Genomic DNA, 15051 nt, shown 5'->3' with positions numbered 1-15051 from the left:
ATTAGGATCTTTTCCCTTGAGAATCTGGGAAGCTTCAGCTTGTTTTGCTGCTTTGGAATGTGATTTGGAGAATTGTTTACCCAGCATGTGAAATTGTTTTTACTGGATGACCAATGACAGCCACCTGTGTCAAGGCTGTGAGCAGTCACAAGATTTTATTATTCATTTCTTTTCTGGCCTTCTGATCAAATCCTTTCTTCTATTCTTTTAGTATAGTTTTAGTATATCATTTACTTTTAATATAATATAGATCATAAAATAACAAATCAGCCTTCTGAAACATGGAGTCAAGATTCTCATCTTTTCCCTTGTCCTGGGGACCCTCAAACACCACCACAGTGGAGGCATGAGGGATTTTAGGACCATGGCAGGAAATCTCCTTTTTTGTCTCACTGAGATTATGTTGATACCAAATTATTTTCTTCCACTTTGACACAGCACAGTCTAAAGGAAGATTTTTGGAATGCTCTTACATGGGCAAACAGGCAGAAAATTTCTGAGGAAACAACCCATAGAGAAAGTAATTTCTGCTCAGGCAGTGTCTATAAAGTCATTGCATAATTAGCTGGATTACTCTCCCAGGTTTGTTTTATTTCCTTACAGGAAGATAAATTGTCTAGTTATGCCACGAGGAGCCCCTCATAACTCACGTTAGCTGGGAAAGGCTTTAATTTCCCTCCTGGTTCCCTTAATGTTCTCTGTCCTGCTTCCTTCCCACGTTCCAGCCCAGTCATTAGTTCCCATAACTCTGCTCAGACTGGTGTCCTCACTCATGTGCTTTGCTTTGCTCTTGGCTTCTTTTCTGTGGCAGCAAAGGCTCAGCAGTCCTGCTCCAGCAGCCACCAGGGCTGATGGATTCTCACTTTGGCAAGTGCCTGGGCTCGTCCATCAGAGTCAGGGATGAGCACAGGGTGAGTGAAGTGTGTTGTGCAAATACCTGAGCTGGGCTCCCCCCAGCTCTACCCTGCTCATTAAATATCAGAGAAAACAGATGGTGCTCATTTCACCAGGAGTGACAAAGGAGAGAGCTGGAATATTCCAATATTTCCAAACCATTTGCGTCTTCCATTCATTCTTCTTTTTAGCTTTTGTTAGTATTAGTGTCTAATTTCAACCAAGTAGGTAGCTCCTCTCTTATGTTTCTTTTCCTGGCACTTTCTAAACTCTTCATTGTTTAGAAATTAAATATTAGTTCTCTTGGGGAGGTTACAAACTTTGGAACAGTGTCAAAAATCAATTATAATTTTTCATCCTTAGCATGACTTAAACAGTGAAGATCAACCACAGCCTGTAGAGGTTTATCTGCCCCCTGCATTCAAGATGGCACCTGAGACAATGACTTTCACACTCAAATTACAGGAGCCAGCACTTAAAGTTTACTTATTCGGATCCTTTTGAGGTTTAGAACTAGATAATCTTTTAAGTCCCTCTCAACCCAAACAATTCTATGATTCCATGGGTCTGTGTTAGGGTAAATAATTGAGAAAGGACCTGAGTTACTTGGTGTCCAGCCAGCATAAAATCCGGATTTCCAAAGTGCCAGTTCTAGAATAGGAAGGGTAAATGATATTTACCATTTTCCTAATAGCTGCCTTTTAGTGTTTCCCCACAGTCATTCACAGCTCAGCATGCTCCAGTTAGTGCTGAGGGGAGTGTAATGACAAACTGGTTGTTATTAGATTCTTCCTTGATGATGCTTCCTTGGTATCAGTACAGCAGCAACAGGGACAAATATGGCTCAGTGGGAGAGAGAAGGAAAATTGCCTTACCCAGAGCATGTCTGTGGTAATGCAGAATTCAGAGGTCTGGGGAAGTGTTTCTCTTCCTCCTTTCATTAAGGTAAAAATGTTTCTTTTTATTTGTGATGCTTCACTTAAATCATGTGTACATTAGCATTTATCTCCTCCGTTTATTTCCACAAAACAGGCTGCAGCTCACTGTTTAATACATTCAGGGTTTTTGTGTCACAACCTGGGTTCTTGCTGGGCTTTTGTCAGGGAGACATTTTACAGCATGTGGCAAAAGCACAGATCCCACACAGCCAGAGCTTTTGTATCTCCTAAATTGCCCAGATTGTTTTGTGTTATTTCTTTGTATGATGTGTTTGCTTTTAAGCAGTTAAAGACACAACTTCTGCTCAGTCTTCCCTGCACAGCCAGAGTCCAGGGGCAGTAATACTCCCAAACCTGGGACCAAGCCTTCTTAGAAGGCTTTTTTAGAACTTGTTTTAACACCTCACTATTGCATAAGGATACCAGGAAAACCTCTTCTCACTTTTCCAACATGAGGACTGTTTTTTTAATCCATCAGAGGAAAAGTATGATTGACATCATAGGAGAGAAAGCCTTGTGTGTGCATCTCCAATGTGTGACAGCTCATCTATCTGACTTCAATTTGAATTGCTGTTCAGATTGCTCCATGTTTTGTCTTCATTGAAAACAATCTTGCTGGTTAGAATAAAGCACATTTCTTTAAAACACCATTTAACTTTATTTTAGCACAGGGAATAGCTGAAAATACTTTCACTTTTTACCACGTTCAGGGTTTATTTCATGTCATTTTTCTCGTGTAGGTGGTTAAGGGTGGGTTATATTCCTTTAATGGGTATATAATTATATAATTACATTCTGAAATGATGCACTGGCAGTCATTTCTGCTCCTTCATGCTCAGCAAAGAGCAGGGTCTGAGCTAAGCCACAGGGAGTCAAAAAAGGGGACTTGTTTAGGGCATTTAGGTTCTACAGTAAGAGGCAACTGCTGGTGTATTTTACCCAGTACACAGCTGCTGCAGAAAGGTTTCCCTCCTCATGAAAGGAAATGCTTTTTATTGGTGTGAGCTCTGGGGAGAGAAGAGTGAAGGGAAAAGCTTGGTAACTGAGGGGAGAGGGAAGAAACAGTGAATAGGAATGAGGGGGGAAATGAGATAATAAGGGAAGGCACAGTCCCAAAGAGCATGGATCAGAGGCTGGGCTGCAGTGCAGCTGGGCCAGGCTTTGGGGATTGCCTGCTCAGGGGAGCAGCCCAGTGCCCCAGCTCCCCTTGCCTGTGCTGAGCCAAGGATTTCACACAGACACCTCCAAGGAAAATCAGCACAGGCTACAGAACCAGCCTCAAGGGGAGCAGGGCAGGGAATGAACTTCACCTTCCAAGCAGATAATGCAGGTTTGGTTTACCCTGCTCCTGAGGGCTTGGCCTCTTGGAGCAGCTATCAAATGCAGAAGATGTATTCTGTTTGTCATTTTCTGTAAACAGCAAGATATTTTTGTGAAGAAAATGGAAAAGACCTCTCCGCAAGCAATTTTTTTTTTAAATGTTGTGACATCATTTAAAAAAAAAACATTGTGTTCTCATGGTTTGTTTTCTACAAAAAACAAAAAATAGCAAGTCACAGCACTTGGCAACTCCTGGCTGTCAGGGTTTGGTGACGCCAGCAGGAGCTGCAGCAGATGGAGAGTTGCAAACATTCTGGAAGCTGGGACGGATGGATCTGCTGGAGCTTGAGAAAGCAGAGCTGCAAAAATGCTCCTACGTCCTCAAGTGTGAGCTTTCTTAATAAATAACACTTTCAGGGGAAAAGAAGTTGGGATGTGACAGTGCTTTTGGGAGCAAGCCAGCTCCCTCCCTACCCAGTAAGCTGCTCTGTGGAATGTGGCTCTCTGTGAAGCAGATGCAAAGGCAGCAGAAAAAGTCAGCTTGTTCTCCTGCTTTGGGAATCATAATCATCACAGAAATGTGGAGTCTGGAGCTGGATAAGCATCAGGAATGACAAACCTGAGGATATACAAGCAGGGGCACCACATAGTGAAGAAATGTGCATTTTTTGCCCCTTTAATACCACTGCCATGTGCTGGTGAATTCAGGGGTACCACAGAGGCCTCACTGGACCAACGCTTGTCAAGGTGTAACCACAGATGGATGGCACTGAAGGGTGACATGAATGTTAGTGAATTACCATCTAAAAGCCTCATCTAAAGTCTCTAGAAACCTGCTTAAGGTGTTCCTCTAGTGCCATCCTGACTTCCTGGCAAGGTGACTGTCACATCTGTGAGATCAGAAGCACCATTAATGTGTCATAGAGAACAGAATGAGGAGCTTGCTGTTACTTGACCAAAAGCACCCAAAATATGCAGGATTTACAGAGAGTTCTCTCTGGAGATCCTTGTCTGAGCACAGAACATGACTCTGCTCTGTGGACCCACAAAGAGGAAAACCCAAAATCCCAGGTGGATTTTGGAGCTGCTGAGGGAGACTTGCTGGTCTGGAATGGGACAAGATGCAGGATTAAGGGAGATGGACAGGTCAGACCTGGATCTGCAGCATTCCATGGAGAGACCCCTATCCCAAGGAAGCACAGAGGTCCCCCAATCCTGGAGTTTGGAAGTAGAAACGATGAGCAGAAAGTGCTGAGATTCAACCAAGCTTCACCATGGGATCATCATGGGATTCATCATGGGATTCACACATGGGATTCATCATGGGATTCACACTGCACTCATCATCAGTGGCTGATGGCAAGAGAAATTCTCTAATATATGCATGGGTACCAGGTTGGTTGTCCCCTGTGCTGTGCAGCCTCCTGGTTCATCTTTTTAGGAACACAAATCAGTAAAAAGACAGAGTAAAAAAATTAGAGGAAGGTAAATCAGAGTTGAGAAATATCTGATTTTTCAGTAATGCCCTGATGGATGTGATAGAAGCCCTTAAAACTCTATCATTAATGAAGCTTTCCTCCTACATGCAGGCTCTTTGTTTCTCTGTGTCTGGAACAGGTGGTTTGCAAATGCAGCAAAATTTGTCTCCCCCTTTCCTCCATATCCTAATTTCCTCACCCAGCAGGGTTCTGACTCCATGAGGAAAATGGAATTTCTTGTGCTGCTCACAGAAGCTGAGTGAGGATACACAGACTTAGCCAGTCACTGCTTTCTCTTTCAGGGTCCAGTCATAGTAATTGCTTTCTTTTTATGTGTAATTTTGGTGTTATTACCTAAAACTTGGAGTTGAAATTCAACTGTATGAAAGAAATATTTGCATCATCATTATTAATGGCAATTATTGCTGCTTATGCAAAGTTGCTCTTTGTTTTCTGTCAGAATATTTCTCCATGGTGTTGTCACAAAACAAGCCACGATGCCACGTGTGTTTGAGGTCCCACAGGCACCAGTGACAACAGGCAAAGCTCTGCTGCTTGGGTGCTCCTGGAGCCACTCTGGAACTGAGAAGTTGCAGAGAGCCAAGGAACCAGCCCCAGGACCTGGGGAGCGCCAGTAATAATCCTCCTTTTGTAACGTTAGTTTTACCATGGGGCAGGGAAGGCCAGCCCTGCTGAGTCCATCCTGGGGGAATATGGACATTTGAGGGAGCACAGTGCTCATTTATTTTAATTTTCTCCAGGTGTATTGATGGGAGTCTTGTTACTGACCTGTTCCATCAATCTGTATTGCAGAGAAGCAGCAATAATTACATGCTTTAAAGCAGCCTGCATGTAGAACCAATATCTATGTATATAATGTCCACATGCTGCCTTTTCATCCACTTGGAAAGATTAGTCCCTTTTTACAGCAGGAAATAGAGGGTTAGGCAGGATCTGTCATGAGCTGCTGTGGGTGAACAGGATTGTGGTCCTCCTGTGGAGGAGCAGTGAAAGACTTGACAGCTCATTATTACAGATTTGTGCTGAGCACTGGCCGGGGTGGGGAGGGCTTGATTGGGTCTCGGAGCAGAAACGCTGCAGGTGAGCTGGCTGGATGTGTCAGAGCCACAGGCAGTGATGCTGCCAGGACCTCTGGCTCCTCTGGGCCTTTCTCTGCTGTTCTGAACTCATTAAAGGTGCCAGGGAAAGGCACAGTGCTGGGGGAGGCTGTGCTGGGACTCAGCATGAGAAACACTGGGATCAGTGCCCTGGGGAGGCAGGAAGGGAATGTTGGGGGTGACAGCAAACTGGAGGGGTTTGCATCCTTGAAGGTGCTCAGGAGCTGAGTGGATAAAGCCCTGAGGAGCCTGGCCTTGCCTCAGAGGTGGCCTGTGGGAACCCAGAACATCCCTTTGGCTGTCCAGGATGGCCAGGAACCCTGCCAGGGGGCTCAGAGACCCTGGCACAGAGCCCAAAATGCCTGTGGGTTTGATTATGACCCGTGGAGCAAGTTCCCAACATTAGATGAAGATCTGGCAGCCATGACAAATTAGGTAGAATGACAGTGAATTTATCACAAGGTGAAAAAGTAGATTTTGGGGTTTCTAGAATGGGGGTTCAGGAGGCAAGATGGAGGAATCTGGGTGTGTCCACCTTCTTCTTCTTGGCCTCCATCTTCTGCTGTGATGTTGGCACTTACAGATTGGTTTAGAGTAGAAGCTCAGTGTCTAACACTGATAGGTATTGGAAAGCAATTGTAAATATTGTTCACATAGTTTTTAGTATAAAGATATAACACTGCCCTGAGGGCAGGCAGAGTGCCTGGAACTGTCCTGCTGGACGGACCTCAGCAGGAGGAGAAAATTTTTTATAGATAAGATAAAGCAAACAACTTTGAGACCGAGAAATGAAAAGCCCTGACTCCTTCTTCAAGTGCTGGGCTGGGAAAAGAGACTTTCAAACTCTTGTCAGGGTCACTCTGGCAAGCTAGAAATTCTGACACTGGCCTTGCCTCAAGCAGGAGCTTGGAGTGGCTCCAATCCTCCTGTGACCTGTGTCTCCAGGTGCAGAGCTCCTGCCTTTTTCAAAAGCCACCACAAATTTCAGCTGTTCTCCCAGGGGTTGGTGCTCTTGTAAGAAGAGCAGCAGAGTGGCCTTTGGTGCTGAAATCAGGAGTGGGTTGTAAAGAAGGAGCACTGAAAGCTTTGTCTGACATGGGAAGCCAAGGCACAGCATTTGGAAAGGAAGGGTTCCCAGGAGACAGGCTGAACACAAAATATGCCTGACAGGCCCTTAACAGGCACCTTTCACACTCTCATCCAAAGCTGACATGGCTAAGATGGCATTTTTTATTCTGGCCAGATTTGTGTTCCCACAGTCAGAAGCTTTTCTTAGAGAAGTTTCTGCTTCCTGCCCTCTGGGGTCTGTGGCTGCATTTCTGATGCAGTGTCCCCAAACCCCCTCATGGTGCAAGATTGTGAAGAGCTTTAGAGAAAGTTATTGCAGCCTTGCTCTTGAGGGTTTCAAAGACAGGGTTTGAGAAGGAGGCCAAGGCAGTAGGAGAAATTCTCAGCAGGAATCTGACAGAGAGTCAGGTTCAGCACATCAACACTTGATAGAGAAAAATATGTTTGTTGTCCAGGGAAGGGAACGGAGCTGGGGAAGGGGCTGGAGCCCCAGGAGGGGCTGAGGGAGCTGGGAAGGGGCTGAGCCTGGAGCAAAGGAGGCTCAGGGGGCCCTTGTGGCTCTGCACAACTCCCTGCCAGGAGGGGACAGCTGGGGGGGGCCGGGCTGTGCTGCCAGGGAACAGGGACAGGACAAGGGCAAAGGGCCTCAAGCTGGGCCAGGGGAGGCTCAGCTTGGACAGCAGCAGCAATTTCTGCATGCAAAGGGTGCTCAGGCCTTGGCAGGGGCTGCCCAGGGAGCTTTGCAGTGCCCAGCCCTGGGGGTGTCCCAGCAAGGGCTGGAGGTGGCACTCAGGGCTCTGGGCTGGGCACAAGGTAGGCACTGGGCACAGCTGGGACTCTCTGATCCTGGAGGGATTTTCCATCCTCAGTGATCCTGGGATTTTGTGATTTAACCTAAGACTTGGAAATCCATGGAGTATGAACCTTGCAACTTTCTCATTATTCTGTTTTTTAGTTTGACAACTTCTCTGGCTTTTTCTAAGGAGCTTTTCTAATTAAGATCCAGCCTCTGGCTGCTTTAACTTCTCTTCTAGTTTCTTGTTCTATTAGGTATTCTTGTTTTTATTGGATGTTTTCTAAATGTGCAGGTGGTGTCTAGTGGTAGCAGTGGGTTAGAACAGCAGCAAGATCTCAATTGCTGGTTTAGTTCTAAAATACTCAGTTTATAGACATTGTTCTAGGACAGAGAAGAGCTGCACTGCCTTGGTTCTGAGCAACAATCATCATCCACTCTGTCCTCAGAACTTCAGCTGATGTCAATCCCAGATATTTATCAGGTGTTTATGTCATTGCTCTCAAATGGGTTCTTTCCAAGACAAAGGAGGGACAACCTGGACAAGGCCAGAGCTGCCCTGCCCCAAATGGCAGCTGATTGTGGGGTCTGCAGAGGGCACTGGGAAAACCTCTGATCTGGGGAAACATCTGCCTGGGGGCTGCTGACTTCTGCTCTGAAAGGGAGTGAATTATTACCCTGAAGCCAAGAGAGCTTGTGACACATGGAATTGCAGAGTCATTGATCTGTAAAAGATCTCCAGGATCATAAAGCCCAAGCAGCACCATCACCCTGTTCACCACTAACCCACATCCCCAGGTGCCACAGCCACGAGTTTTTTGAACGCTGCCAGAGATGGTGACACCACCACTGCCTTGGGCAGCCTGTGACAAGGATCTACAACCCTTTCCAGGGAGAAATCAATCCTGATGTCTAACCTCAACCTCCCCTGGCATGGCTTGAGGTCATTTCCTTTTGTTAAACAGGACTGGCCTGGGACTGAACCTGGGGTCACCACTGCTGACCAGCTGGGAAATAGAGCTCAAAAAACCTCTCAAGGCTCAGGTATGTGTTCAGCTTTGTCTTAAGTTGCCATAAAGGCTTTGAGTCCACTAATAGGAAGTTTAAAAATATTTTTTTCTTATTCCTGGTGAATTTGCACAGAATGGACTCCATTGACAAACGTGTTCTCTCTTTGCCATTGCATTGCTTTTGGTGGATAGCAACAAGGTGTCCCCTATGACTGGGTAGATTTTTATGTCACCTGAAGGATTTGCTCTCCATGACTTTTCTGTGCTGCCTTCTGCTGTGCTGATAATGTGTCTGCACTGCCCTTGGGATGAGGGGACAGAGCACATGGTCCAGAGAAACACTCAATCCCAGAGTGTTTTGGGTGTTTTGGGACCTTTAGCTCATCTCATTCCAATCCCCCTGCTCTGGGTACCCTCCACTACCCCAGGTAGCTTCAACCTGGCCTGGGCTTAATGGAGTTTCTAAGAATTTGAGTTCCTCCATTATAGAAATTTCATTTACATCTTAAAGAGCTTTGACTGCATCAGCACTCTGTGTTCATGCATGGATGGAACAGACCAAGAGAACTTTTGGAAGATGCCCTCTTTATTTATTTTGTATTCAACCTTAATGAGCAATTATCTGATTTTTCTCCTGTTCAGTACTTTATCTGTCTCATATGGAGGTTGGTGGCTGCTGTTAAAATGTAACAAATCCACAAGCAATTAGGGCAAAGACATATCAATCAAAACAATGTTTTCCCGGGGTAAAAATGAGTTACAGAGCAACCCAAAAACCACCAGAGAGTGGAAAGTGTTGAGAGTATGAGAGCATGATTTTTGAGTGCTCTTCTCCAAACTATTATAAAATCTGATTTATTTCAACTGCTGAGTGTGGCAGGACTGTCTGCAAGCGGCAGAACTGCAAGCAAAAGGAGCTTCTAAAAATGCTGATTTTAGTTGCAGGCAGTAATTAGGAGAACAGTGAACTCTCGGGCAGAAAACAAAGCCTGGCATATCTATCATTTCACACCTCTTTGGTGAGGTGTTAATGAGATTTGAACACTACACAGGTCTGGATGTGGCCTGTGCACTCAGCCAGACAAACACTTCAGGAGTGTTTATACAGTGGCTACTTTGATTGTCTGCAATATCAGTTACTCCTTTAATAATGCATTTCTATGTTTATTGTGCTGGAGAGCAAAGCTGCTTCTGCATGCAGAATCTTCCCTCTCCTGCCAGCAGACCAGCTTACCTGGTGCTGCTGCACCACCACCCACCTGCTGTGGGCTCTGGGGCTGTTTTCTTAATTGCAACAAAATCATTTACGCCAAATAATGCCGCATTACAACAGCATAATTCAATTTGCAGCTGTTCATTATATTTGCGTTACCCTTCAGCTCTGGCACCCTCCCAGGGAAGGACCCAGGAGGAGCAGGTGAGACAGTTTCCTGGAGGGATAAAATTGCACTCCACAAAGCCCAGTGCCAGGTCTTTCCTGTGGCAGAATTCTGGCATCATTATATTCTCTGCATTTCACTTGTGTCATGCTGAAAAATAATAATAATGAGGGTTTTCTTCCTAGACTTTCAAATCAAGATTACAGTCTCTTGCTATTTTAACTTAATCATGTTCTATTATCAAAAATAAGGGGGTTTTAAGATGCATTATACATGTTGTTTATGTTTGAACATTGGAGGGAGCTTTTATTTTAAAACCTGTACTGAATTGTGCACTACACTGATAGATGCCAAGGCTAGAGGAAATTCAGGCTGCCTCACAATTATTGCCTAATGAACACAGTAATGAAACTTGTGAGCATTTGGCTTTTTGTAGTACTTTGAATTTAATGTATATGGTTCAAGGCATTTACTCCGTTATGACTTAAGGTATTAGCAAGCAGAATACAGTTTATTAACCATTCTACTGTTTGTCTGGAAGTATTTATAGTAAACTTTTACAATTAATCAAAAGCAGACATTGTAAAAACAAAAATCTGATTTATTGCCAAGCTCATAAATGTCAAGTGTACTGTTATGCAGGCTTTGTATTACTTCAGTTGCAACTTTAAAGAATGTTTTAAGTGATTGGAAAAAGGAAGTTTATTAAAGGCTCAGCAGGTCTTCTCTGCTCTCTGCTGTTATTAATGTAAATCATGGCATCTTGTGATAGAGGAACAACATGGTGGGAGAAGTTTTTAATCAGGTTTTCTCTGTGACTACCAGCACCTCCAGGAAGAACTTAAAACCCAGACCACTGTGTTTCCTCTGGCAAACAAAAGCAAGGAAATTTCAGAAGAGAGAAAGGAGAGTGCAAACCAGGCAGGGTGGCTTTAATTGCTGAAGTTTTCTTTGGGTCACAGCTTTAGCAGCCTGTGATGTTTGTCAGGAAATTCACCTCTCCCACCTCTTTGCCAGGGTCTGTAGCTGGCTTTATCTGCAGTGCAAGATGCTGTGCTTGAGGCAAAGCTGATTTGTGGGGCAGCACTATTTCATCTCTGCTGGGAAAGTAAAATCATTTTGGGCAGGATCTGACCTCGGGTTCTGGTTGGCAGCTGTTGGTACCCACTGCCATGGTGGGCTCACACCCAGGGGGCTCAAACACAGCCACAGCAGGGAAGCCCCTGGCTCTGCCTCAGCTTCTCCCTGGCTCATTTTAATGTTTGAGCCATGTGGGTGAGGAGAGTGAACTTTGTTTTTCACATACTCACAGCAGCCTCACAAATGTGTGTGTGACAGAGCAAGCCAACCAAGAGGCTCTCACCTTTCTGCTTACAAAGCAGCACTGCTTGAGACTCAAATCAAACCAGTCCCATGGATAAGATCCATTCCTGGGACACCACTGGGTTGTTTCTGTCATTGGTGAATGCCCTTTGCAGAGTTTGACTTGCCTTGGAGTGATGATTATTCAGCAGGCAGGGGTTTGATTGTGGCTTTCAGCAGTGCCAGCCCACATCCAGCTCACTGACCTGCACAGACTGGGGTTTAATCTCCAAATGGAAAGGTATGAACAGGTTTCTGGTTTCAGCCTGAAAGAAATAATGTCCTCAAAATTCTGCCTTTTAAAGGTGGTATTTGGAATATTTAATTGCTTCTCTGAAATGAAATCATGGAATGGTTGAGGTTGGAAGGGACCTAGTTCCAAATTCCCCTGCCAAGGCCACAGCTCCAGCCCTTCCCTCTCTGATTTCTGCTCCTACAGGGAAACACACCTCAGCTGAATTATCCTTGGTACTTCTCTTGTGGTGAGAGGGTTTGAAGTGGCTGACTGGACCCAAGTTGGGACAAAATTTGGCTTTCAGTCCCTTAGAAAGTCTTCAACATTTCATTCAGCATCTGCTTTCGTGAGAATTGACCTCAGCTTCTGCATGGGGCTGGACAGGGAGATGTCACACCTAACCCAAGCTGGCTGCCAGGTCCCTCCTGCCTCCTCCCTGCAGAGCTGCTCAGTACAGCCAAATTACCCACAAAACAGGGAGACAGAACTGGAGAAAATGGCCCTGCTTGTCTGAGGTGCTCTGTAATATTTGTCATCTGTGGATAAGCAGCAATCAACAAAACTCACAATAAGCTGTAAGTGCTCTAAATGTCATAATGAGCTCAGGCACTGAAATCTGAATGCCATTTGTGTTGCCCTTTGATAATAATTTGTGATTGCCACTCAAGGAGGCAATCATGTATCCAGCACAGCTAAAAATGAGATGCATAACCCTGGCTTTCCATTCCAGCCTGAGCTGCTGTGAAGTGCACTAAAAACATCTTTGACTGCATTTGTGTTCACATGTTTCACACCCATGTCATGTACTGCAAGAGAAGGGAACCTTAAACAACAATTTATTTAAGGGAAAGGGGTGTAGATTACAGGTATTCTTTGCAGAACATTGCACATACTGTTCTAGCTCATAAAATACATGCTAGGATGCTAACAACATCTGGTCCCTTTCCTGCCCCTCCTAAAATGTTTGGAAAATCTTGCTAATCCAGCTCTTTTATGTTAAATACCTTTCTGGGAACTGTTTTGTTCTTTTTTTGTTGTTGGTTTTTTTTTTTCTTCTTCCTTTTTTACTGTTAGTTATTGCTGACTGTTAAGTGTTTTGGCTTCATTTTCAGACTGTAACACCTTTTGTTTGCCTTCTGCCTCCAGACAGAAATTTTTTTTAATATTTTCTTATCATCAGAATTTCATGAAAGGATGCCCAGCTGTGAGACTCCTTCTCGTTGCTTTTTCTCCCTGTGTTTAAATGCCAGTTTAATCACAAATGTATTGTAAAACTGTGTTTCATGTATTGCAAGCCCCTTTTTGATAGTGCTGTACTTCAGTAGCTGTATTTGATGTATTTGTGCAAGGCTGTGCTCAGTGTTACAGAATGAGGAGGCTGTGAACAGGAAGGGGCTGCCAAAGCAGGAGCAGGAAACTGTTGGCAAGGCTAAAGCATCTCCAGAGGGAACAAGCTGCAGGGAATGTGGGATTGTGCCCTGATCTGGTGCCTCTCTGAGAGGTCACTGTGGGCATCTGTCCCCCATGTCAGGGAGACACAGGACACAGCTTTTGGGGCCCTAGTTAATGTGAAGGACACAAGGAAATAGCAGCAGGAAGGTGAATCCCACCTGATGCTGAAATGTCCCCAGGGAGTGAGAAAGAAAGAGCAGGGAATGTGGGATTGTGCCACTGATCTGGTGCCTCTCTGAGAGGTCAGGCCCCCATGTCAGGGAGACACAGGGCACAGCTTTTGGGGCCCTAGATAATCTGAAGGATACAAGGAAATAGCAGCAGGAAGGGGAATCCCACCTGATGCTGAAATGTCCCCAAGGAGTGAGAAAGGTGATTCTGGATCCCTGAGTTTGATGGATTCCTCTCCCAGGAGGGAAAGGAGCTGAGCGTTTCTCTGCTCATGGCAGAGCAGATCTGTGCCCCATTCCCTGACACATGGCAGGAAAATGTCCCAAAAGGGTTTGGAGACACAACAGGAGCTGGACTCCAGAGGAGTGACACCTCTGCTGTTTGCTTTTGAGCAAGAAGGTTTGGTAGCTCATTCCAACCATCTCAAAATGTCCACTCCTATCCTTCAAATAACACCTTTGCTCACCATAGTTGCCAGTTTCTCATTTTTATCAGGACTGGGTTTAGGTATTTTAATCACAAATTTATTTTTTTTGCCTAAAAAGCAGTGACTGCACCACATATTCAGCAAAAAAGAAATTCTCTGTGAAAATAAGACACTAATCTTTGAGGCAGAAATTTCTTCCCAGTTCCTGCATGGAGCAAACATCACTTCACACTTTGTGGATTTTGCAAACAGCCTTAGAAAAACACCTGTGTTCAGCAAGGGTGTATAAAACATGCATCAAATCTTGTAATTATAAGTCACATACATCTGAACATTTGCTGTGGTTGCTCTTAAATATGTTGTATAAATTTCCTGAAATTTGAGACGTGGCTCAGCAAGCCAGATAAATGTAGAAAATACAGCTTGGGTACTAAATATGATCATTTGCTAATGAACTTTTTGGGCTTTTCAACCAGCAAACCTCCAGAGAGAATGCATAAAGTGATTCCATCTGGTACTGGAAGAGAAGGATGCTGCAGTCAGGAATCCTGAAAGTGAGCTTGGAATTGCCTTTGTCCAGAGGCTTGGAAAAGATGAGATTCACAGAAGGTAACACCAAGTATCCTTTATTAAACCAAGTGATGCATTGTAGCTGGAAAAAGCAGATGAGGTTTGGGTCCTGCTGTGTCCTCAACAGATAAAACACAGGCCAACCTCAAAAAGAAAGAGAAAGCATTATAGAAAAAGGTTAACTCACTCTTGGAATAGAAGGAAACTTAGCAGGGGAGGAGGTGATGAGTAAAGTGGAATAGAGAGGTGTCATCAGGGGCTAAAGAGGGAAGTTTGTACTGTTAGAAACCTTAGTCAATGGTAATCAGATGTTCAAATAATGTGTTTCTTTGTGGAAAAAATTAATTTAATAAACCCCAACCTTTGAAAGAGTTTCTAGGAATGAAGAATCAAAGTATGAGAGATGTAGCCCCCTGGCACACTTAGCACATCCCTGGGAATGGAAATAGTGAAGGAGTTAGAGGAGAAACTCAAATATTTGTCTTTCATATGGCATACAAATGTATCTTTTATGTATTTTAAAGGGGTTATTAACTTAATCTATTGTTTTAAAGAAAACATGCTGTGAAGATTCAGGATTACAGGGAGCATCCATCCCAGAAGAAAATATTACTGAAGGAAATTTTTTTTTTTTTAAATAATAACAGGAACTATTTGCTTTTTCTCCTCAATATTCCCATGCTTTGTAATAACACTGGGTCATCCCAGCAGCTGGGAAAGAGAGGGGAAGCACAGCAGGGACACATTTCACTATCCCAGCCCCAGTGTCCAGCCTGGCCTTGGGCACTGCCAGGGATGCAGGGGCAGCCGCAGCTGCTCTGGGCACCCTGTGCCAG

At 44.5% G+C, this 15051-nt stretch overlaps 1 protein-coding gene across 1 annotated transcript in view; it reads left to right on the top strand.

The window, feature by feature from the left end:
• Nucleotides 1-15051, top strand: part of LOC136559720 (protocadherin-15-like) — a 767555-nt gene that overhangs the window by 59045 nt on the left and 693459 nt on the right. Inside the window, exons 11-12 of the mRNA XM_066555080.1 lie at nucleotides 8575-8653; nucleotides 14122-14254. The gene's annotated coding sequence lies outside the window, so the exon portion shown is untranslated. The remainder of the gene's footprint in view (nucleotides 1-8574; nucleotides 8654-14121; nucleotides 14255-15051) is intronic.

Source organism: Molothrus aeneus, chromosome 8 (genome assembly GCF_037042795.1).
Source record: "Molothrus aeneus isolate 106 chromosome 8, BPBGC_Maene_1.0, whole genome shotgun sequence".
Classification (NCBI taxonomy): domain Eukaryota; kingdom Metazoa; phylum Chordata; class Aves; order Passeriformes; family Icteridae; genus Molothrus; species Molothrus aeneus.
Note: the sequence above shows the minus strand (reverse complement) of the source record. Positions and strands in the feature narration are given on the sequence as shown.